The sequence below is a fragment of the Chroicocephalus ridibundus genome, chromosome 7 (genome assembly GCF_963924245.1).
Source record: "Chroicocephalus ridibundus chromosome 7, bChrRid1.1, whole genome shotgun sequence".
In the NCBI taxonomy this organism is placed as follows: Eukaryota; Metazoa; Chordata; class Aves; order Charadriiformes; family Laridae; genus Chroicocephalus; species Chroicocephalus ridibundus.
The window spans coordinates 37,709,122-37,733,521 of NC_086290.1; the positions used below are offsets into that span (position 1 = coordinate 37,709,122).

Sequence of the window (24,400 nt, forward strand, 5' to 3'; positions counted from 1 at the left end):
CTTGCCGGCACCACAGGCAATAAAGGGAATAAAGAAAAAGTAGTGATAAAACCAGTCCAGCTATTTGGAAGGGGAAGCAGAGATCCAGCAGCAGACAGATGGGAGATACAGCGGCAGCTTGGCAGAAATAGCGAATGAGAGAAACCGAGCCTTAAATAAACAGATCACGGTCAACAATACCAAGCACAGTGATATTTACCGGTACACCAAAACTTGCTATGTCCCCTAAAAACAGGATCCACTTTGTATTCAAGAAAGTCAACAACACATAACAACAAAAAAAAAAAAAAAAAAAATCCCAGTCAGGTAAACACCTTGCAATTAAGGCTAGATTTCACTGCTTTTCTGGTAGGCTTAAAGATCTATAGAAAGAATTTTCAAGATTCAGATTATGCATGTAACAGCTCCACCCTCCTATTTGAACACCATCTTAGTATACTCTACTCACACTCAGAACACCATATAAATACACTATAAAAATACAAAAATGGTTTTAATTGTTTAAGGGAAAAATCTTCTTAATGTATATACTTATCAGTTATCCATGGTTATTATTACTTATTAAAACCTACAGATCCAAACCATGACCCATCAAATTTAGTTATCACCCCATTAAATAAGGTTTTGTACAGTTTCCACAATCACATTAAAGTATAGCTACTTAAAAGCAATCTTAAAAGATTCTTAAAACAATTCTTAAAAGACTCTTCTTATTCTTTTAGAAACTTTAGAAATGCAATTTAACTACTCACCAGCTAGCTGGCTGAAAACCACTTCACAGAAACATAGCCACTCAAACACATTTAGCTATCATTAGTCCCATAAATAGTTTTACATATGATTTAACATCCTCTTGGAGCAATTGTGCTCCTCACTGCCTTCTGTCCCCAAACACTCACTCTCACTTATGCTGCCCTTCTACAGTGGCACAACTGCTCCTGAATAGCCAACTCTGTCAGGGAACGGACGGATGGAAGCAAAACACAAACAAACAAATTACAACCCCAAAACTGAGCTGAATTTTTCTCCTACCATGTGCCACCAAAAAGTAAGGGCTGACAGTAAGCGCTAGAAAGTGGACGAAGAGCAGGACCATCTCTGGCAACTTCCACACCAGCTGCGATACTAAGCTGGAAACCACAGCATTGATGTACATAGGAAATCTTCCAGTAAGTAACAATCTTTTCTTGGGTGAAGTGAGAGTCATGCTTCAGTCAGTCCACAGAGGGGCTGCACCAAAAAAAGTCAGGAAAAACATGAATCCAATTCATTTCTCCTCAATCTTCCATCTCTATACAGCATTCTGAGACATCAGCTCAGCTTGACAAAAATCATTTAGATGCCAACATGGAGGCAAATTCTCTGTATCTTATAAATATTGTTTTAAGTAACTAAACATAGCTCAGCACTAAACTTACAAGAAATGCTCATTTATTTGAATAGGGCATTAAAATATAAAACCAAATACAGAGGCTGCGCAAACAAATGAAGTCTGAGCAAACTGATGGAACAAAGCTTTCCCAATGAAACGTTAAATGGCAATTCTGCATTACGTGCAACTGCTTTCTTAATCCTCCTTCAGATTTTAACTTCAAAAAAAAAAGAAAAAAGAACACAAGGGGCATTTCGTCTCCCACCACCCTGCCCTGCAGGTCTCTAAAGAGTACTTAACATAAACACTAATTTATGGTATTACACTCTTGGACTTCAAGTTATATCAAATTCCACTTCAGGGTATTAGGCCAACTGCTGTTTAAATTAAGTGTAAATTAGCTGAATCATGACCCTCCACTGGAAAAATCTGCCTTATAGATCATGTCCTTAGGGAGTCGAATACTGTAATGACAACTTACCATTGAGCTAATCAAGACTCAGAAAATGAAGTTAAAATTAACTAATACAGAGGCACTGGAAAAAAGAATAAAAATCAATAGTGTTACCCATCTGAACCAGGTCATGCATGCTAGAACCTCCTACCACCTACTACTGCAGTACGTTACCGCTTCAGTAAAAATAAGTTTCAATCTTCTGCAAAATGACATACAGAAGTTGAAACATTTCTTTTACCTTCATTATAGTGAAATTAGAACACATTCACCATTTTAGAGTTTCTAGATACCACCACTGGTCAGCATCCGATTTTGATAATGCCAGTGATTAATACTGGCCCTGAGAATTTCTGTGCACGAGTCTATGCTTTTTCCATGTCATTTCTGCTACACCTTTGCAATGCTGTATTCTTCATTTACTCAGAACAAGCGATGGATGCTAAAACGACATACACCTTTAAAATTCCAAGGATTCAACGTTCTTAAAATAAAGGGCTTTGTACATAAAAAGAGCTTTGTCTTTTAATTCCAGAATTCCAACTACTGCATAAGCCTGCTGCAAATCAGCAAAAGAATTTGTATCTAAGTACCTTAAATAAATATGTTTCAAGTAACTCTACACATACAAAATGATTCTGTGTTTTGGACTAGCAATCAGGCCTGTCAACAGTATTTCTTGCCAATGGGTCTCTTTGCCCCACCTGTGGAAGGAGAGATCCATTAGGTAGTCTTTTTCAAGTGCAGAGACAAAAGGACAATGCAGCACATACATGGGGAAGATTCTGAGCTGCTGTTGTCAGAAAGAGACAATCTGTCTCCTTCTATTTGTTCTCGTACTACAAGTTCCTTTCACAACTGGCACACTTTGTTGGTTTTTTTTTTTTTTTTTTTTTGTTAAGTTATTCTTTCTCTTCTCCCCCCTCCGCCTTATTTTTTAGGTCTCAGCTCCCATCTGCCCCATGAGAAAGATCTTTCACAAGAAACTCTTGCCTAAGTGCTGAAAGAGCTTAAGGAAGAAAGCTAAGGGCTTGTATACCCATTGTTTTATTTTAGAAATAAAGTCAAGACCAATAGTCCTTCATCCCAGCCATCCAGGAAATAAGAACCATAGGACCTGTCTGAGACGGAACTGGGAAATAACAGCATTAAGTTGCAAACATACACATTGACTCTGAAAATCAGCAGTAAACTGAAGTCACCCTTGGTCATCCTACAAAATGATGCCATATCAGTAATTCCAAATCCAAGGACCTTTGATTTGAAACATAGTATTTGCATACCACCTACGTTGAGGTCATCAAGATGAACAGGGGAGGTCAGAAGGGAACTGCAGACTAGTGATCTGTTTTTAAGAAGTAATGAAAGTAGTTTGAAGAGCTATAGCAACACAGCAACACCCATCTTGATGCCAGATTAAAGATAACCTTTGGGAAAGCCAGCAGAATCAGACTGACTCACCCTAAACTGACTTTAGCTCTACAGTTCCTCAGAGGTACTTCAATGGAGTTTTGAATTTATAATCAGAAGAAGTGATATGCACCTGCTCAAAAGCAGATTGCTGCAACTGAAATAAGCAAGCCGAGAGAAAGCTTTTGTTAACCACTAGATTGCTAAACAAATGCTTTTGCTTATCCTCATATCAAAACAATAAAAGTTTGCTACATAGCTTACACTTACCTTCCTTTCGCTTAGCAAAGTAAAACATTCTGTTTTCCAGAGGCTCCTAGTTCCCTGCCCACACTTAGAAAACGTTCAGCTTTATATAATGTTTTTGACAAGTATATCACAATGACTGCCGTAAATAAACTCTTACCCGTAACATTCTAAGTCTCCGTATTTTGCCTTTTTTCCAATAAATCAATGGAAGCTTCCCAGCTGCTGCCTTTCCTTTATCCAAGCAAGCCCCTCTCTCTATACGACAGAGAAGTAAAGAGACGGGAGCTTCAGTGGACTGTAGCAGTGTTTTCAATCTAAGCATTGAGTTATCAGGTGTGGAGAAGGGAGGGGCATTTAAAAAAAAAAGAGAGAGAGGTAAAGCCAATTTGTAATATTAATGCCAACAAGCATTACCTCTCACTGAACAACAGGGTTACTGGAACACAGTTACTTAGACTGGGAGGGCTTTGGGTCAACAATTTGGTCCTGCCATACACTCAGCAGCTCACTTCATGTCAAGGGTACTGTTTAATAGGGTAAATGGCCAGGAGCACCTCTCTAACCCCCAAAGTCTACAAACGTAGCCTTTGCGCTTTGTTACAAGCACTTTAAATAGAAAAGAAACCAGAAGCCTGACCTGAGTCACCCATTCCAGTCTTAAAAAAAACCCTCTACTCAACCAAAAAAATTCAAATATTTGCATAATCCTTTTCTGTAAAGTAGTTCATAGCAACAATTAAAACAGCTTACCCTTCCGCATTCAAATTTCTTGCCAAGGTATAGAGCAGACACTAATTCTCATGTGGAACAGATCACTCATTTGCCAACATTTTTGAACCTTTGTCACCGCTGCTTTATAGTTTCTCATGTACTAGAATAAAAAGAAACAACGACAGGTATTAAACTAATGTAGTACCAAGGCACAGAAATTATTTTCTCATTCTAGAAAATTTAGTGTACACAGCTTAATGGAAACATATTTCCAGAATTCTGCTGGAAAGGTCTAAATCAGACTAAAAAGCTGGGAGCAATAGAACTGTAGCTTCAAATAGGAATTCTATTTCCAAATATTTTCCCATAATTTCCTTATCCTCAACTGCCCTACACAGACAAAATAACCATTTAGCAAACAGAACAATAGCCTGACCATTTATTAATTTAATTCCACTAAGTATGAGACGCACAAGGCATGCAGCATTAGACCAGAATCCTATTCCTTTAAGGGAATACTGCACTCCCGCAGATGCTAGGAAATCTGTCAGTAGAAATGGTACCATATCTTGTTTCAACATAAGGAAGTTCAACTCACTCTCCAGCAGAACCAGTAGCCAAAGAAGTCTGCTCCTGCTCTGTTCCTGATTCTACCAGAGACCTGGTCCCTCCTAAGTAATCACCCTGGCCTTCACTCCTTGGTGTTCTCCATTTTGAGATATTTACAGAGGATTTTAAAATACTCTTACCCTCTTCCTTGAACATTTGGATAAGCTATACCAATTTAAATCTTGGTATTTGTGATGGTTCACTCTGAGATGTTTACCTATACTATTCCCTTCAAACTTTTTGGATCTGTTGACTTTCAGATATCAGGATACCAGATCTAGAATTTTACCTAATCTAGAATTTTACCTAATCAAGCTTCCCAGATCCATGAAATGAATAAATCATAGAATCATAGACTCTTCATGGTTGGAAAGGACCTTTGAGATCATCGAGTCCAACCATACACGCGCACACAAAAAAAACCACCAAACCCCAAAAAACCAAAAAAAAACCCAAACAAAAAAAACAACCAGCAACCTACAATCTCTGCCACTAGAGCATGCCCTGAAGTGCCAAATCTAGAGGTTTCTTAAATACCTCTAGGGATGGTGACTCAGCCACCTCCCTGGGCAGGCTGGTCCAGTGCCTGACCACTCTTTCAGTAAAGTAATTCTTCCTAATATCTAATGTAAACCTCCCCTGCTGCAACTTCAGTCCATTTCCTCTGGTCCTGTCATTATTCACCTGGGAGAAGATGACCCTACATGTTCTATACATTGTTTCCATTGGTCTATCTTTTGCTGCCCTAGTGTAAAAACTCATCTTTATGAGGAATATGAACTCATGCTAATTTTTTTCCATCATTTCTTGTTTCTCTACTTCATTCCTTTTTCCCCTGACATGGTTGGTTGTTTTTTTCTTAAAGTGAAGGAGGGAAAAAACCCAACACAAACGCATTATATTATGCAGTCCTTCCCCAGTTTGTATCATTACATCCATTAATTGTCACAGGTTTTTTTCATTAGTTCGCAACTGAGTTTCACCTACACCAATCCAATTAATTATTATTTCTCTTTTTCTTAAGTCAAGGTGACAAGTAAAACCAAGTGACAGCAATGCCTCTAGCACCTTATTTGACAGCTCCCTTCAATTTGAATTATTTTTTTTTTTTTTTTTTTTTTTTTTTTTACAGTCAAGAACCACAAAGCTCTTGCATTCAAGGATTTTAAAGGCTTTTCAGGTACAGCACAGAGCCCACCAAAAACAATCACAGGCTAATACTTACTCCACTACAATAAAAAAATAGGTGATACAATTTTTAAAAAAAAGAACAAAAAAACCAAAAAAACCCCACAACACATTCTTTCATGATATAGCTCAACAGGATAGCATCATCCAGTTTCACTGGTGACCTTCTCTCACTTTACCCTTCCTTGAAGGGCTTTGTTAACACCTACTAAGGCTGCAAAGGGTTTACTACGGTCTGCTACTCCATAGTACTACCCACAGCTAGACCACTTTATTTCGGCACCACATCAGAACTAGAAATCTACTCACAAGGTACTCGGGAGAGGTTGACATTGGTTATTACACTGCTCTCTGCAGACTGTTGGAGATAACGTACTTAAATTGTCCCAGCCTGCATCAAGTCTGTTTGGATTTTGTGCTTCCAAAGAAACAACAAACCTTGCGCTTGTTGCCATTACCGGAGATACTGAAGATACCAGAGGTATCACCTAGGGAAATTTAAAGAAAAATATACAGCAAATAAGGAATATATTCTTCAAGGTGAAATCGTAAATTAAGGTGCAAAAGTGAAAATAAGTCAACAAAGGAAGTTCTTGATTATGCTGAACTTCTAGGGTTTTCAGTCTTTTCAGTGATTCAGCTAATTTACAAGGATAGCAACCTTTACCTACCCCCAAAACTCTAAGCAGCTTTATTTGAGTTTTCGTACTCTCAATTGTTTCTCAAGGGTGAAGTATCTTTCTTGCTAATTGTCTCCCTTTCTTTCAAAATAAAGTTATCTGGGGTTTGGTTTGGTTTGCCTTTTCAACCATACTTGTCTATTCGTTTTCATGTATTTTGTTTTCTTTAGCCTGTGTCTCCTTATTTCATTCAAGTCAAATTTCAGTAACTGGTGCAGAATCTATTACAATGGAAATAGATTTGTCAGGGTTATTCAGCTGAGGAGCTGATATTTTCAAGACTATACAATATTCCGTTATGTTTAAAATGATGATTTATAAGTGTTCCATTCCTTATCAAACACGTAAATCTCACCACTAGATCACCCTTATATCTTCATAGAAATGCAAGAAGAAACAGCAATAAAACAAATGAAAAACTTGATATTGAGTGATCGTCTGAACTAACTGTATTATTTTTGTCATCTCTAAGACTTTATCCCATTACGCATACACTTGATAATCATGAAGGTGAAATTCTGACGTTTTCACTGTGGTCTCAATTCAATAAGAAAGTTAAGTTCATATTAAACTTTAATCCCTGGTTGTCTCTACTGAAAGCTAGCCACACGATCAAATATTACTCAAATCTAGACCTAGATTCTTAACTAAAGTTTATTTTAGGTAAAGGCACCTTTTTGTTGATTTTGTTTTCCTAGTCAAGAAGCAGAAAAGCATCAGAGGCAAAAAGGCTTTAGGACCTTGCACCAGGCGCTTACTTACTCTATTTATGCTACTAGGGACTAAAGTCAGATCTACCAAACAAAACTTATTATCTCTGAATACTAATCTTCCAAATAATTTCATCTAGCAAGTTGCCGACAGTATCAGTTGTCTATGTAGTTCAAAATAATTACCAGTGGTTCAGCAAGTTCATTAACTAAATCCTTTAATACTCAATAGGGTACGTCCTTCAGACATGCTAATTTGTCCTGTTTGCATACACCACACATTCATTACTGTCTTTTTATCAACAAGTTAGTAGCAAAACTCCATGACTTTATACTTCCTTTTTCGTATAAATCTCTAGGTAAGAAACAATTGATGTCCTCTAAAAAATCAACCCTTGACAAAAATATATAAAAAAAAAAGAAAACCTGAAAATTATTCTCATTTGCTAGTTTACCTCTCTTTCTATAATTAGCAAGAATGCGTTCTGCCTTTCATGCTCTTCCTGTAACTTGGTAAGCTAAGTCCAAAAAAGACCCAAAAAGTATGATTAGTGATATAGCATACATATAGCATACTAGTAGAATAAAAGCTGGGCACTAATACATTAGAAAGAAACATTTTCTAAGAGACTGTATACTGCACCACAACATTGTAATTTCACTGCCTTGTTATTCTGCCACACAAAATATGTGTCAATTTTATTAGTTATGCAATACATCATGCTCACCTATTTCACTTGCTTTTATGACGCCTTTATAGGAATACCAAGATAGTAAATGCCGAAGGTCATTTGTGTAATGTTCTGGAGTTACAACACACATGGATTTTTTCCCCTTGATCTAATGTGAAATGTATCCTGTACCATTTCATGATCATGACAGTACTGAACTCAACAAGCAAACGCTATACCCTCACATTAATGCTCTATTTCCTAAGTTTTTCTTCCCTCTCTGTCCCCTCCCGCCAAAAAAAAAAAGCCAAAAGGTAGAGAATAGGTAATTTCAGCTTTTGCAATAACGTATTTTTATTTCTACTCCAAATCTGTACTATTTAAGAATTTGATGTTCCAGACAGAAGATAAAACCATTAATCTACTCCCCGTGTAATGACTTTGTGGCTTAATTGGGGGGTGGGCTGGGGAGGGTGGGAGTTTAACCACTTTTGCTTGCCTCTCTGTACTTTTTGCTGGAACTATACAGTAACAGTATTCCAACTATACTTTCCACAGTAAAAGCAGAACAAGAGAAAAGATCATAGGACGCTCTGGAAGGCAACACTCATCAACGTTCAAGGCTGGATCAGAAGGAGCAACAGAACCAGGAACCACTAACCCAATGGCTCTACTCTTTTTTTGCTTATTTGCAGTTCATCCTATAGTGCCTGAAGCTGTTGACATAGCTGCCTCCCAACAAATGGTTATTCAGAAAATCATTCACATTGTACTGTTCGCAGGCACTGTAACCAGTATTTCAAGAATTACATTTATAGAGCAGCTCTAGTAGAAGGATTCGGATGCACAGCAGAACCTTAGGGCAATTCACCAGCTGTATTCAAGGCACAGATATTTCAGAAATCATGCAGAGAGGTTCTTAAACTGGAATTATCAGACAAAGACATGGAAGTTCCTTTGCTGTGGTCAGCTCTTGTACAAAAGGCAACAATCTGTTTCAGAGTACAGCAGCAGCTCTTCAGCTTTAAGTAGTTGGCAAAACAGTACTTGTAACATTGAGCAGCACTACTTCCTCATTTACACCTTCTGATTTTCATAATAACAATAAAAATATTTTTAAGTGCACTATATACAAAAACAGCAAAGAATTTTTTCACTTACACACATGAAAAGATTTGACAATCATTCACAGGTCAGTACTACCCACATCGTATAATAACACACGGCAAGGGAAGCACATGTAAGAAACTCAGATATCAGAATACATTCCAAATTATAGAAGTCCCACTATGTAGTGTAAATTCTTCCTAAATATTCCAGATTTACTCTGCCTTCAAGAGAGGGAAGATGCCTCTATATCATTATAGCTTAATGGAAGCTATAGCAATTTTAGAAGACATAGCATTTAGTCAAGGCTATAAAATTTGTGCAAGGTACATCAGAGGAAAATGTTCCAAAACCATTTAAATTTTGCTCTTTGAAAACTCTTGGATGAATAACCATACTTGTCCTAGCTGATGCATACAGCATGTCCAGTGCAAATACGCTTATCTTGATTATACTCTTTTAAAAAATTTCCAAACCTTAAATCCACATGAAGGAAAACAGTTTCTACAGCCCCCAATAGTCTCAAGTAAACCCCCCTTTCCAACTTTGGTTACACCCATCCCTGTCGACCTCCCTTCTTCAGTTCATAGACGCATGCCCTGTTGCATTCTTACATAATTTCAATATGATTAATACTCTCTTTCTTTTGCAACTTTACATTCTTCTTCTTTTGCAGTGTCATGAAAATAATTTTTATACATACTCTGGTCCAGTAGATGTAAAAAAGAACCTGCTATTCTATAGATAGGATTAAAAGCCTTCTATGTCTTAGCACTTTGGTATCTATATACTTCATATTACAATTGGCTTTACTTATCCATAAACTAATGTTGACAGTATAGGATATTTTTAAATCTTGAATCTGTGGTGTAATGTGATATGATCTTGACTAAAATGTAATGTTGACCTGCCAAAGCCTAAAGTAAATTCTAAAGTGGGTGATAAAAGAAAGAGAAAGCAAAGCTGAAGTACTCGAAAGAATTAAAGCCACCCTGCAATATGAACATTGCAGTAGTGCCATAAAATAATGAGCTATGGCAGATTAAGGAAGGAAGTAGCTAAACCACGGATTAGCTAACAGCAACTGCATTCAAGTTGAAAAGAAACCTCTTGACAAGTCCTATAGTTGTCTAATCAACCTGTTTACAATACAATCTTTAAAAAAGGTTGGGGGGGGGGGGGGGGATAGAGCTTTCTAATCTTTGATGTGGTAGTAAAAGCTTTCAAGAAAATAAAACTGAGCAAAACAATTAGTACAAAAATCAAAATCCACTAAGCCGAATTCTTCTCTTAAGGTTAATTCAGGGAGCAGGGTGTTAGGGTGCTTCTCAGGGGAGGAGAGTTCTGACTTTTTACAGTTCAAAATCACATTGACCTCTAATACAAGGAAAAGAGTAGTAAAATAAAAATAAATAAAGGATTAAGTAGATTCCCAGATTAGACATAGTCGTTTCTCACACTTTAAATAAGAATGTATTTGCAAAGATGAAACTAAAGATGCGGACATTCCTAAACCGGGAAGAAACATCAAAATAGAATATCGCTTAATTCCTCTGTATGAGTGAAATTTATCCCAGGGTTATTTTGAAGATCTCCAAGACTAGAGAAATGAGCAATATATACAGCCCTATCACAGGATGCAACAACTACTTTATTCCTACGTTTTAATTTACGCCCAAATAACAGTTAGAATACCTCTGACCAGAGCAAGCAAAAGTTTCCTTACAATTGCAGAGAAGTCCCAAAATCTGACGACACCCTAAAGAACCAAAGACAAACTGAAGAAATGCAATCTGTCTAAAATCCTGCTTATCCCACAGCTTCTTGATAGGCAGCAGGTCCGGTTGAGGGTACGCACAAATTGTCTTAACACATTAATATGACGTGCTTAAAACTTGATTGAGAGCACATCATCTTTAGGACGTACATTTTCATTTGCCTCACCAGGTATTCAAGGCAGTGCACCACCACTGACAGGTCAGCAGCTGCGTGGCTCAGCAGAGATCATTCCTTCACACTCCCCTACAGATACCGGGAAGGAGTACGGGGCATTTTCGCCAGCTAGCAAAAGTCACAGGCTCATCTGAATGACTCTGCTCAGCACAGACAAGCCAACTGTGACTCACTGACTTGCCTTCACTGCTGTGATGAGGGTTGATCTAACTGCCAGAACGAACAAAACAGTCAATGAACCCATTCTACTTTCAGACAATGCATTTCATATTTAGTTTTGCTTGATAACGTCATGAATTTGTTTTCTGCTTGTTCTATTATTATTTTCATTAAAAATCAATAATGTAGCAAGCATGACTACTACATGCTGCAGGAGCGCTGCACAACAACATTTTTCAAAAAAAAATACAACGAAAGAACAATGAAGTGTAAAAATCAGACAGGCCAGTGACTTGTGAGTTAAGAAATGAGCACAGAACTGTATGTTATGTGACCAGTGTCACCTAACTGTATGTCGATTATCGACCTGGAGAATGGAGACGGTATGAGCACACCAAGCTGAACGAGTAAGCAAAACACTCCTGGAAAAAATTAGAGAGACTCACAGGAGTTTTCAGCTGTTGGTAGCACTGGTGTGTGCGTATGCACACATAGAGCACCAATACACTATTTCTCTGCATGTTATACTTCAGTTACTGATCTTAGCAGTACTGTTCCCCAGAGAGACTCAAAAGCAGGCAAACAATCTTTCCTTAAGCTTCCCCTTTAAGTTTGAGTGGGGATGAGGCAGGGAGAACAATGCAAGGCTCAGAGCTGCTGTTTTGCAATCAAGAAGCACAAACTTCTGGATTTAGGAGTTGGGATTTGGAACTCTTTCCTCTGTATACTTCATAATGCAATTATAGTATTGCTTCTTGCTCTGCATGACTCATGCAACAACACTTTGTTTTCTGTGGACTCAGAAGTGCATGAGGATGCCAAAAGTCAGAGTTCCTCACTGACAGTAAAAATACCTCTGCCTTCAAAAGCAGCTTTGCCCTCTGAAACTGTTCTGCACTGCACTGAATTTATTCCCACAGGATCCCTCTTCATTGTAAAAAAGTACTGTATATATATTATACTGTAACCCTGTGTAGCGTGGTATTTACCGTTTGGTAAGGATGGTTTCCTCACACGGCTGCCATAGCTCGGCTAGTTCAAAGTATTGCTTGCACTACTCAGAAATCCTATCCACGCACACCCATGGTGGAATTAACAGAGGCAGGTAAAATCAGTCCAAAACGTATCACATGCACCATGCAGCAAAAAGTCTCTACAGCAAGAAACACCAGTGATGCCTTGAGGACATACTGCAAATGCATCTCTCCAACTAGGAAATTTTGTGTAAAGATAGGAAAGTAATGTATCACTGTAAAATCATGAGTCCAACATTTAAGAAGAGTTGTTAAATATTTAGTGGGAAGCCTCATGAAACATCACTAACAAATGAAGATGAAAACAATAAAAAAAAACACAACAAAAAACCACTTTAGTTTACTAAGCCAGCCTGTACTCCAGACATTATTGGTCACCACAATAAGAAAACACCACAGTGATTATAAACATTGTCTAAAGGCAGACAGAGAGCTAGGAAGGGAGCTAGAGACAGGAAAGGTGGAAAATACTCAAAACAACTCAAATTTCATTGCTGGAAAAGGGGAGAAGAAAAAAAATCTATAGTAGATGACTGTACTAAATTGATTCCTCCACTGCACAAAGCCTTGGGAAATACTCCTTTTCCATTTCAAAAAGGACCAATCCTGTGCTTAGTATGTTAAGCAAACAAAGCTTAGAGCTGAGTGAGGAATGCCAGAAAAGTTTTCCAGTTTACTAAGCTGACACGAAAACAGAAGCATAAGGCTGTGGTTAGGTTCAACTAGCTATCACACTAACTACTCACTCCTGGAAAAGCTGTGGTTTTCAGGCTTTACTGGAGTCCAAATTGCAATACATAAATTAAGGTATTTCAAAATAACCACTATGTAAACCTCATTGCATGTCCTAACTTCTCTTTTAAATGGGACTTCAAAACACCTGCACATCCAAGGCAATCATATGTTCAACACTCACAGCCTTCCTCAGCCACAGAAACAGATCTCAGTTTTGAAATACTGGGGTTTGTCATCCACATTAAGCCTGAACTTTTCAGCAAGCACCAAACTTTCTTCTCAGACTTAGAACAGATTCATCATTTAAAACCTACGAAAATCCAAAGAATCAATTGAGACCTTTGACAGAGGCCTGCTCCTCAACCCCAGAGTCAGGCATGAACATAGTCACATCAGTATATTTAAGCACCTGGATGCACTGATTTCTCAGCATGGATTCTGTGTACCTAGTAGTCCGTAAGAACATCAGCAAAATTAGAATTCAAACCTCCAATCTACCTTTCTCAAGCTGATTTAAGGAAACATGTACTCTGTTTTTTTCCTCCTGTTTGGATAGCAATTCTGATGCAAACATTCTGACAAGTTACTCAATTTGGGGCCAGTTTTAAAGAAAAGAATTGTTTTTATCTGGTGATAAAAGTTCTGTTAGGCTTCTGATTTATAAGAAATTATTTAAATAAGGCCAGGTTACAGATGACAGCATCCTCCTGGAGAAACTGGCTGCCCATGGCTTGGACAGGAGTACTCTACACTGGGTTAAAATCTGGCTGGAGGGCTGGGCCCAGAAAGTGGTGGTGAATGCAGTTAAATCCGGTTGGTGGCCAGTCACAAGTGGTGTCCCCCAGGGCTCAGAGTTGGGGCCAGTTCTGTTTAATATCTTTATCAATGATCTGGATGAGGGGATTGAGCGCACCCTCAGTCAGTTTGCAGAGGACACCAAGTTGGGCGGGAGTGCTGATCTGCTTGAGGGTAGGAAGGCTCTACAGAGGGATCTGGACAGTCTGAATCGATGGGCCAAGGCCAATGGTATGAGGTTCAACATGGCCAAGTGCCGGGTCCTGCACTTGGGTCACAACAACTCCATGCACCGTTACAGGCTTGGAGAAGAGTGCCTGAAGAGCTGCCTGGCAGAAAAGGACCTGGTGAAGGGTCTGGAGAACAAGTCTCATGAGGAGCGGCTGAGGGAGCTGGGGTTGTTCAGCCTGGAGAAAAGGAGGCTGAGGGGAGACCTTATCACTCTCTACAACTACCTGAAAGGAGGCTGTAGCGAGATTGGGGTTAGTCTCTTCTCCCAAGTAACAGGCAATAGGACAAGAGGAAATGGCCTCAAGTTGCGCCCGGGGAGGTTTAGACTGCATATTAGGAAAAATTTTTACACTGAAAGGGTTATTAAGCATTGGAACATGCTGCCCAGGGAAGTGGTTGAGTCACCATCCCTGGGGGTATTTAAAAGAGGGGTGGACATAGTGCTTAGATATATGGTTTAGTGATGGTTTTTGTCAGAGTTAGGTTGACAGTTGGACTAGATGATGTGAAAGGTCCCTTCCAACCTAGGCAGTTCTGTGATTCTATGACAGCTTGCCTAAATCCATGCAGCCTAGAGCATAATACAGCATAACTTTAGCATCACAGCCCTTGAGAACATGATTTATGATGATTTAATCTTTCCACAAATGGGGATGGAAAGAAAACAGAACTGTTCTGCCTGGCAAATAAAATTGCCAACACAAATACTGTAGCCTAAGTAGTTTTCTAAACAACCATATTACTTCCCAATAATAAAATACATTTGTTCTGTATCCAGACAGGAAGTAGTGAGGAAGTGCACTGAACATCAAAATATAATTTAGTTTAATTCTTCAATCCTGGGTTTATTTAGGAAGACAACCCAAATAATTTGAGTTTTTCCAAACACTAAATAAAAACAGATTAAGAGCTCAAGATCATACAATACTCAATCCCAACTGTCTGGTATCTCTTTTAACATAATGTAGATAGCAGCCACATACCTCTATACATTCACATTTGGAGCAACCGACAGTGACATTGCTTCATATGAGAAAATGCCCTCAGTACAGAAATCATCCAAAGGATAAAATGTGTATCTTACGATATATTAGATGTAGATGCTTTAAGTGCTGCTGTTATCAAAACTCATGAATAAAGGTAATGTCAACATTTATTGATTCAGTAACATTCCGGATTGTTTATCAAATATGCCTTCATTATTAAAGCTAGAGAATTTTGTACATTGACACTCAACCAATGGCTAAGGACTGTCAGGGTTCAAACATGAGACCCTGCCACCTGCACATGCATACGTATCAAGTGTTCACTGGATTAGTAAGAAAGAAGTTACAGTGATTACAACTAAATCAAATAAAGGGCCATTTAAAGAAAGACTAAAGAAGTGATGTCAGCCCATGGGATTCCTGTATCAGATACGACGACACCGTCAGAACATAAACTGACTCTCCAGATATCCTGCAGCACATCACTTCTAATCAAGGCTTCCAACAAGTATTATCAAATCATGATGGACAAGCTGAGACACTGCCAGTTGCCAACATGAAAGACTAACATTAGTGAATCTGTCTGAAGTCAAACCCCTTTCCAGCTCCCAGGAAAAGTTGTAATCTGACCCACTATCTTTGCCTAAAAATCTGAATTTACATGATTCAAACCGGGGAATGATTCCCTCCCTCAGTATTTTGAGATCATATAGTGAACACTGCTGCCACATACTCCTCACAAAACACCTTTACCTGAGCTTTCAGATTGTCTCACGCATTAAGGTCCCATGAAGAAGTTTCTGCTGGGCTGTAAAACTGCATTCCCTTAGATTTTCCTGAAAATTTTCCTGTGTATTACTATTTCACAGACCTACACTTGGAAGCACTGTTGATTACGTCACTTTTGCCACTCCGTAATGGCCTAAGCACATCCTTGCACAGTCCTTCAGCCCCAGCCTGGATTTCCCTGCTACTTCAGAGTGTCTCAGTTGAGATTAGAACGACCTGGAACACATGCGATGCTGCTTCCCATATCTGAACTTCTGTGGATCGAGTATAGTGGACAGCATCTAAATCAAAGCCCTTTCCCCTGCACGTTACTTCCTGCACTCTTTCCATGAACTCAATGGTTTAGAAAAAAAACATAATTTCTCATTCTGTGTTATTTTAGATTATGAAAATCAATAAATAAGAGAAAAAAAAAAGAAAAAAAAAGAAGGGAGGTTAGGCAATGATGAAATTTCAGGAAGAAGCCTGAGGGCAATGAAGAAAGACTTGAGGGCCCTGGGACGGATGGTTAGGGGATCAGGAGCACAAGTAGTGTTTGCTTCTATCCCAACAGTTGCGAGGATTGATGAGAAGATTAATAGGAAATGCCAGCTGTTCAATGCCTAGCTCAGAGACTGGTGTCATCGGCAGGACTTTGGGTTCTTTGATTATGGGCTGCTTTTCAGGACGCCAGGCCTGTTGGCAACAGACGGCAAAAGCCTGTCTCAGAGGAGGAAAAGGGTTTTAGGGCAGGAGTTGGCGGGGCTCATTGACAGGGTTTTAAACTAGATTCGAAGGGGGATGGGGATAGATCCAAGCTTGCTAGCAAAAAGCCTGAAGGTGGCATGCTGGCACTAGACTTGGAAAAGATAGGGGGCATAACCAGGCTCCTTAGGAATAAGTCTGGGGGTGGCAGAATTTCGGCTCCCGCCAGTAAAAAGGAGAAAGGACCTATAGCCCAGCTGAAGTGCTTATACACTAATGCACGTAGCATGGGCAACAAACAGGAGGATCTGGAAGCCATTGTGCAGCAGGATAATTATGATGTAGTCGCCATCACAGAAACGTGGTGGGATGATTCACATAGCTATAGTGCTGCCATGGATGCCTATAGGCTCTTCAGGAAGGATAGGCAAGCAAGGAGAGGCGGGGGTGTGGCCCTGTATGTTAAGGAGTGTTACGAATGCTTTGAACGAAATGATGGTGATAATGGGGTTGAGTGTTTATGGGTAAGAATCAGGGGCAGGGCTAACAAGGCAGATATCGTAGTAGGAGTCTGTTATAGACCGCCCAATCAGGATGAGGAGGCAGATGAAATATTCTATAAACGACTGGGAGAAGTCTCAAGATCGCGAGCTCTTGTCCTCGTGGGGGACTTCAATTTGCCGGACATCTGCTGGGAATACAATACAGCAGGGAGGGAACAGTCTAGAACGTTCCTGGAATGTACTGGGGACAACTTCCTGACACAGCTAGTGAGAGAGCCAACTAGGGAAGGTGCCCTGCTAGATCTGTTGTTTGTAAACAGGGAAGGTCTTGTGGGGGATGTGAAGGTTGGAGGCTGTCTTGGGAACAGTGACCATGAAATGATAGAGTTTTCAATTCTGCGAGAAGCAAGGAGAGGGGTCAGCAGAACTGCTACCTTGGACTTCCGGAGGGCGGACTTTGGGCTTTTCAGGAGCCTGGCTGACAAAGTCCCCTGGGAGGCAGTCCTCCAGGGCAAAGGAGCCCAGGAAGCCTGGATGATTTTCAAGAAGGAAGTCTTAAAGGCGCAGGAGCAGGCTGTCCCCATGTGCCAGAAGACAAGCCGTCGGGGAAAAAGACTGGCCTGGCTAAACAGGGAGCTAGTGTTGCAACTTAGGGAAAAAAAGAGGATCTATGGCCTCTGGAAGGAAGGGCAGGCCACTCAAGACGACTACAAAGAGGTAGTGAAGCTATGTAGGGAAAAAATCAGGAGGGACAAAGCCCAGCTAGAACTAAACCTGTCTTCTGTTGTCAAGGACAACAAAAAAAGTTTCTACAAATATATTAGCAATAAGAAGAGGACTAAGGATTATCTCTGTCCTCTAGTAGATGGGGCCAGCAACATAGTGACCAAGGATGAGGAAAAGGCTGAGGTACTTAATGCAGTCTTTGCCTCAGTCTTCAGCAGTAGGACCAGTTGTTCCCTGAGTACCCAGCCCCCTGAGCTAGAAGACAGGGATGGGGAGCAGAATGAAGCCCCTCTAATCCAAAGGGAAACAGTGAGGGACCTGCTTCAGCACCTGGAGGTGCACAAATCTATGGGGCCGGATGGGATCCACCCAAGGGTATTGAAAGAGCTAGTGGAAGTGCTCGCCAGGCTACTTCGCATCATTTATGAGCAGTCCTGGACAACCGGGGAGGTCCCAGCTGACTGGAGGTTAGCAAATGTGACACCCATCCACAAGAAGGGCCAGAAGGAGGATACGAGGAACTACAGGCCAGTCAGTCTGACCTCGGTGCCTGGGAAGGTCATGGAACAGATCCTCCTCAGTGCCATTACACGGCACATGCAGGAGAACAGGGTGATCAGGTCCAGTCAGCATGGGTTTGTGAAGGGCAGGTCAAGCCTATCAAGGTGACCCACTTAGTGGATGAGGGAAAAGCTGTGGATGTTATCTACTTGGATTTTTGCAAAGCTTTTGACACTGTTTCCCACAGCATTCTCCTGGAGAAACTGGCTGCTCATGGCCTGGACAGGTGTACTCTTCGCCGGGTAAAAAACTGGATGGATGGCCGTGCCCAGAGAGTGGTGGTAAATGGAGTTAAATCCAGTTGGTGTCTGGTCACAAGTGGTGTCCCCCAGGGTTCTATGCTGGGGCCAGTTCTCTTTAATCAATGATCTGGATGAAGGGATCGAATGCACCCTCAGTAAGTTCGCAGATGACACTAAACTGGGCAGGCGTGTTGATCTGCTTGAGGGTAGGTTGGCTCTGCAGAGGGACCTGGACAGGCTGGACCGATGGGCTGAGACCAATGGTATGAGGTTCAACAAGGCCAAGTGCCGGGTCCTGCACTTGGGTCACAACAGCCCTGTGCAGCGCTACAGGACTGGGGCAGAGTGGCTCGAAAGCAGCCCGACAGAAAAGGACCTGGGGGTGTTGGTCGACTGGTGGCCGAGTATGAGCCAGCAGTGTGCCCAGGTGGCCAAGAAGGCCAACAGCATCCTGGCCTGTATCAGGAACTGTGTGGTGAGTAGGACTAGGGAAGTGATTGTCCCCCTGTACTCGGCACTGGTGAGGCCCCACCTCGAGTACTGCGTTCAGTTTTGGGCCCCTCGCTACAAGAGGGACATTGAGGTGTTGGAGCGTGTCCAGAGAAGGGCAATGAAGCTGGTGAGGGGTCTGTAGGACAAACCTTATGAAGAACGACTGAGGGAGCTGGGGTTGTTCAGCCTGGAGAAGAGGAGGCTGAGGGGAGACCTCATCACCCTCTACAACTACCTGAAAGGAAGTTGTAGAGAGATGGGGGCTGACCTCTTCTCCCTGGTGACAAGTGATAGGACGAGGGGAAATGGGTTCAAGTTATGTCAGGGGAGGTTTAGATTGGATATCAGGAAACATTTCTTCACTGAAAGGGTTATTAAACATTGGAATAGGCTGCCCAGGGAGGTGGTGGATTCACCATCCCTGGAGGTGTTTAAAAAAAGGGTAGATGGGGCACTTAGGGACATGGTTTAGAAGTGGCTTTTGTCAGGGTAGGTTAAAGGTTGGACTCGATGATCTTAAAGGTCCCTTCCAACCTCAGCAATTCTATGATTCTATGAATAAATAAAGCCAGGCAACTAAATAGAATCATGAAGAAAATGAAGGGGGGAGGGGCGCGGGGGGGGGGGGGGGGGGGGCAGGGAGAAGACTGTCAGGTATCCAGTAAATAAGACATTACTTTGGAAATTGTAATAGTATTTCCCTACAGAGATCCTGGCTTTTAAAGATCCTCACTGTTCCTCTGCCCTTGGCTTAACCTCACACATTGGTCACAATATTATAACCTACCCTTGGCTGTATCCACTTTGTCCTTAACTACAGGCACGGAACATCCAACCAAAGGCATGACACAAGCCATGACTGCCCTTGTGGATGGAAGAAATTAAAGGAATGAGGATTATGAGCTTCACTCAAAATCCCAGGATTATATCAATATTGAAACAGCATCACATAGGGAGATTTACATCCACCTTAAAGAAAATAGGCTTGGTCCACGCAAGACCCAGTAAGACTTTAGAAGCATCACCCAGCTTCATCCTGGATATCTGATCCTGTTTCTCAGGAGTAATCTGGGAAGGAAAAGAAAGAACAAAAGTGCAAAACAAAAAGTTGCACAGCACAATGCACCGAGCACTGGAGTTGCAAAATTTTTAGCATCCACAGCAACTTCTTTGGCATTACCCCAAATTGTCTAGGCCATAGAAACATTCTCTTTCTTTTACAAAAAATCTAATTGCCGTTAGACAACGGTGGTGAATAACAGTTGAAATGGCAAATGATGTAGACAATCTACTGTTTAAACTAAGAAGCATTTCAGCATTTATTTATATGATGGAAGATGGTAGAGGTTATATACAGCATGTCAATTGAAACCTGAATTTGAATGTAAAGAAGTAGACTGTATCCAGGAAAAGGTGATGGGCCAATACAAAAAGCAAGACTGACAAACTACAAACCTACCTTTAATTATCAGTTACTAAAATAGACTATATAAAAATAATTTGTGATTCACTGCCTATTTTAATCTAAAATAGAGATATTGTATAGGTACTTACACAGAGGAAAAACTCCTTCAGCAAGAAGTAAAACAATTATCATTTTTAAAGTATTATAGATGGATTTCTCAAACATATCATCAGATAAAGGTATTATGCTTTTTATAAATCTATAAGATGGTTAAGTTCAATTTTCATCTGAATTTTTAAAAGGTCTCACAGGTTTTTATTTGCTAAACACATTCCACTACAAAAGTTTGTCTAGCTGTAATCAGTGACCTAAAGCCAGATATACTCCAACTTTGTTTTGCAAATCACATTACATAAAGCAAGGATAAGCCGAAGTCATAGTGGAAAAAAATATACTAGATGGATAAAACACTTTTAGATAAGAACCTCAAAATTATCCCTGAGCCGAAGCTATTAATAGGATTAAATTTAAACATCTCTGACAAGTTTCAAGGAAAGTAAATTCTAAATGCTACCTACAAGAAGAAACACAACACTACTTTAACATTCTTTCAACATTGTATATGTTTAATTAAGATTACTCAGATACTCATCAACGCAAAGACTAAAAGACAGTTTTACTAGATGTCATACATCAACCCCAAGTTCTCATCACTAAAGTAAGCAACTCCCACTAGTTCCCGTGAAATAAGAGGTAGTATTTACGAGGATCTGGAAGGCTGTTTTCAGATTCCACTTACAATAGATAAAAACACTTCCCTCCCTATCTTCAACTTGTCACAGTAATGACCTCTAGGAAATCAGCAAGCATCACTTCTCCTACCACCACAGCTGCATTTCATGCAGATATTGTCTACGATTTTAAGCAAACTCGCTCCCAGTGGAATGAAGTGAGGCATTCCTGGTCGGGCACAGGCAATACACTTTATCTTACTGTGGTTCCCGATGGCTATCTAACATCTTCCACCAAAACACAGTATTTGGCTTTGTCATAATTTAGACTCAAGTCACCCCTGCAACGCATGATGAACCGGCCACAGTCTCGGCAAGGTCATTTATCATTGTAAACACATTCAGTCTGGCCTGTCACAAATGCAGGAAGATACGCAGTAAGTTAATTAGGAGAGAAGATAAGGTACAGCCCCCTCCTTCCACTAAAGCTTGTTTTGATCTTTTAAAAAGGGTGAAAGTTATCTTTACAGAAATTCTAAACTAGTTAAGAGTTCTTACTGTTCCATATCCTTTGGTAAATTGATCTCCCTGAAATATCATCCTGACTCTAGAGCTCATTTTTCAGTTCGTAACTGGTCTTTTCCCCTCTCCCTGTCTGAAAGGATTTTTCATTCGTGACCCATCTTTAATTTTTCCCTCCTTTCCTTTCTTGGTTAAAACCTCTCTCTGTTGAGATGACAGAAATCACAACTTATAGTGACTCATGATGGGAGATCAATAGCCACAGTAATCCACAATTTCTGGATGGGACTGCTATGAGGACCTCGCATCTTGTGCTCTGCAACAGACTGCTATTGCTGGCTTTGGACAGCATACTATTCCCCTTAAACGCAACTATGATGGAGTTCTGGTGATATCATGCTTGGCAAACACTTGACTAGATAAGGGAAGATACTGCTTTTCTAAGTGATCTCTAAACACAATTCTACTGTAAAAAGGTCCAAAAGTAGTACTGGCTGTAAAAAGGGCAACCATTATATACTCAAAACTTTCATTGCTATTCCACAGCCTTCAATGCAGTAATTTTTATATCGTAAATTCAGCCCATCATCTTCTTGCAAGGTTAGCATTTGAATCAATCCCTCCTTTCAAAAGAGATGAAAAACCTATCAGGTATACTTTCATTTGGTAACCTTTATGATTATTAAACATTTATACTTAGCAAAAAACAGATACAGAAAAGGTCATCCCATTTTATTTCCATATTACAGGTGTGTGTGCTTCAAACAGGTTCAGGTCTGTAACCATTCGCTTTCCCACCAAGCACTATAGAGGGTAAAAGCCTGATGGACTCATTTGGACAGTTCAATTTTGGTTTTCTTAGGACTGTTGCTAGACAGTTTATCATATTCTTTAAGACATGCCTTGCCTTTTCGTGCCTAGAGGGACATTGTAAGACTACCCAAAAAAACCCTACCTGAAACTGTAGGAATAAAATTCAGGTTGTACTACAGAATTGTAGTCTTGCTATTGTTTGCTGAATTTTGTTAAGACACAATACTGTATTCACTTTCACAAATACTGATATTTTATAATCTGGGCAATCTGTATGTACATGTAAAGATCGAGAGCACAACTGTTAAGTGGGAAAAAAAACATCTTGCAGTTTTGGGATTCTATAAAGCATATATACACAAAGTAAAATACTACAAAATCAGTAGCAGATAGAGCTCCTCTATTCAGACATTAATTTTAATCCCCAAGATCCATCTCTACTAACCACACCAAGTACAATCACTTCTGAGGGTTTCCACAGAACAGCATGGGAATGCTGGTGACGTGACTGATACAGCCACCAGACCCAGATGCAGTGAAGCCCCATACAAGCCCAGCTCCAAGGGGATAACAAGGACCCAACCCCTGACCCAATGCAAGCTCGCGTCAACATCTGCAGGAATTCCATCTGATCTGAGTTCTGCCTTCTCTGGCTGTATTCACTTCTCTAGGAAATAATTACTTTTAAAAAACCACCTAATCTCTGTATGGTTCCGTTTCACATTAGAAGCAACCTAAATCTGCAGCGGAAAGAGCAATTATCTACTTTTTAAAACAGCCAGGTATAAAACCACAATTCATTCTTGTCATATAGACAAAAAGCATGGGTAGCATTTTAAAATATATTATCAAGAGATTATATGTATTTGCACAGTCCAACAGTAAACAGACATTTCTTCATAGAGGCCTGGACTACTAGTATACTAAAACCAGTATTTACCTGCAAAAACGCAGCTGACCTCCTTTTAAGGCATAGTAATGACCACACAGTCAAAGCCAAGAGAAATGTACCCCAACTGGGAAAAACATTAAAATACATACACTCAGAAAAATCCAGGATATGAGATACTTAGTAGAGCCTCGCAAAATATGTAATCAACATTCTGTAACAGTTAAGTCTTTGGTCAAGTAAACTTCAGAGTCTCATAGTAGGTTTTGCACTTATTTTGCCTATTTTACTGGCTATTAAGTCAAACTCCCCTCAGTAGGGAAGAGGCTAGTCCAGCAGAGAAAGAACTGCAAAAACTACCAGAGTTGATCAAGACATCAATGATACCAATACGGCATGCTAAATAAAGGAAAGATACCCCACCCTCATTTCACCTGAATATTTTCCATAATCAAACACTAACTGTATCTCTTAAAACTCAAGAGCATGCACATACTCATACCCAAGCCCCTCATTACCAAGACAACAGTTAAAGTTTTTCATCACTTGCTCTGGAACTCCTAACCCTAAGCAAGACTGTCGGGTGAACAAAAAAAAAAAAAGACGTCTTTGATTTATCACAGTAAGGTGGAATGAGACATAAAAACCTCTTGCCAGCTTATATCAAAGGCTCTGCAGGTTATCAGTTTTCCTACGTGAGAAATGCCTTGCATGTCATCCGAAATCATTAAAACCCCTGGTTAATACTTAAGCTCCCCTGACAGGTAGCTGCAGCATGGGGAGAAGCTGATAGGAGCCTTTCCCTCTAGCTAAGGATAACTTGAATCAGACCCCTAATGCACTGAAGCCCTGGAAATTACTGTTTAACTACCAGTGTGATTATTAACAAAAAACTTTAAGTGATGAACATATACGTGTTGATAATCACGACAAAGTTATCTTTATTCTGTAGAATTAAATCATGACAGCTTTACCAATTGCTGACTATG

The 24,400-nt window shown here is 40.1% G+C and overlaps 1 protein-coding gene across 8 annotated transcripts in view; it reads right to left on the minus strand.

Annotated features, from left to right (window-relative positions):
• Window positions 1-24,400, minus strand: part of GULP1 (GULP PTB domain containing engulfment adaptor 1) — a 168,744-nt gene that overhangs the window by 104,424 nt on the left and 39,920 nt on the right. The window contains exon 2 of one of the 8 annotated variants that reach the window (XM_063340847.1): window positions 4,236-4,356. The exons of the other annotated variants lie outside the window; for them this stretch is intronic. The gene's annotated coding sequence lies outside the window, so the exon portion shown is untranslated. The remainder of the gene's footprint in view (window positions 1-4,235; window positions 4,357-24,400) is intronic. 8 annotated transcript variants of the gene reach the window in all.